The following is a 1,435-nucleotide window of genomic DNA, read 5'->3' on the forward strand; positions in this document are numbered from 1 at the left end:
ATCTCGTACAAAGTTAAAGAAATATATTTAAGTTATCCTTCCTTTTTAAAATTTATTTTTACCATATATTTTTAGTTCATAAAAACATATTGCTTGTAAATAATTCTTAAATGGAAGGTTCCATCTTTATTATTTAAGTCGTTTATATTAAAACCGTGAGCTGAAAGCCTCTGTGGCTAGTGCTCCTTATGTTTAATGTATAATAATAATTGTATTATTATTTTACAAATAATAAATAAATAAATAATAATTCTCAATAAACAAAAATGAAAAGTGTTTTGTATGTGGTGAAACATCACAAATTATTGATTCGAAAAGAACGTGGATTTAAGTACGCTGATCTTGTTTTAACCAAAGAGTCTATGGGTAATTTAGGTTATCAGACAATGCTATCAAAAGGTGACAGCATTACGGGTAAAATACAGTGAAGAGTACTCCAAATTTGTTCAAAATTTTGAAGTAAGTAAAAATTTTTATATTTTATGTATTTTCTTTAACAAAAATTATTTACGTAAGTATAAAAAAACAAAAATAAAATAATTATTTAAGGTTAAACACGGCTGTTAGAAAAAAGGTTTCTAACCAATTTCTCACGGTGGTATAATCGAAGCGCTAGTTCGAGCAGAAGTTTTGCAGGAGGCTCAATGAACAGTTTTTTAGATAGCAACCATTTTAACCGTTGTAAGCGACTTCATCCACTGACTTCGGTTGCGCTGCAAATATTGCACTTTGAACAATATTTAGTGACAACAGAACTTTCACCCGAGATATTGGATGAACTTGTAGAGACAGTTATATGTTCTATGTCTGGTCAAAATGTATCAGAAACCAACGAGAGGATTGAACTGCCACATGTATTGAGCCACATTGTAATCGGTTATAAAGAGTTCTGCAGAAATACTTTGGCAGGTGAACATGGAAAAACTGCACAATGTTACTTTCAATACTGTGAGTTTATCAATTTATTCTTGCGATTTTCGAGAAGCATTCGGACTAGTAATTTCGAACTTTACCTGGATTCCATTTTCAACAGGGCTGATCTATTTTTTGCATTAAACCAACTTAATTATGCACGGTGGTCTGCGTTGTATTTAAGTAATTTAATCAGATTAGAACAAGAAGATTCACTTTTGGTTACTGAGTTTCGATGAGGTGCCTTTGGAGTAAGACGCACGAAGGCAAATTTCGCTAGATTGCCAGTTGATTTAACGCTGGAACAGACCATTAACGCTGATGCCAGCAATCAATTGTCTAATAATCTTGCCGCAGAATCCATATCTTCAAGGCAAAGATGGGCTCTTAATCACAGCATGAGGGCAAAAATATTGACTGCCGTTAAAGAAAATGTTGGTTTAACGCAGAAAGATGATACATCATATTCTTTACAAAAAAGTAGAATAAAAAAAGATGAAAAGAACCTGCACAGCATTATTAC

Source organism: Bactrocera latifrons, unplaced genomic scaffold (genome assembly GCF_001853355.1).
Source record: "Bactrocera latifrons isolate USDA-ARS-PBARC rearing strain unplaced genomic scaffold, ASM185335v1 scaffold_338, whole genome shotgun sequence".
Lineage (NCBI taxonomy): Eukaryota > Metazoa > Arthropoda > Insecta > Diptera > Tephritidae > Bactrocera > Bactrocera latifrons.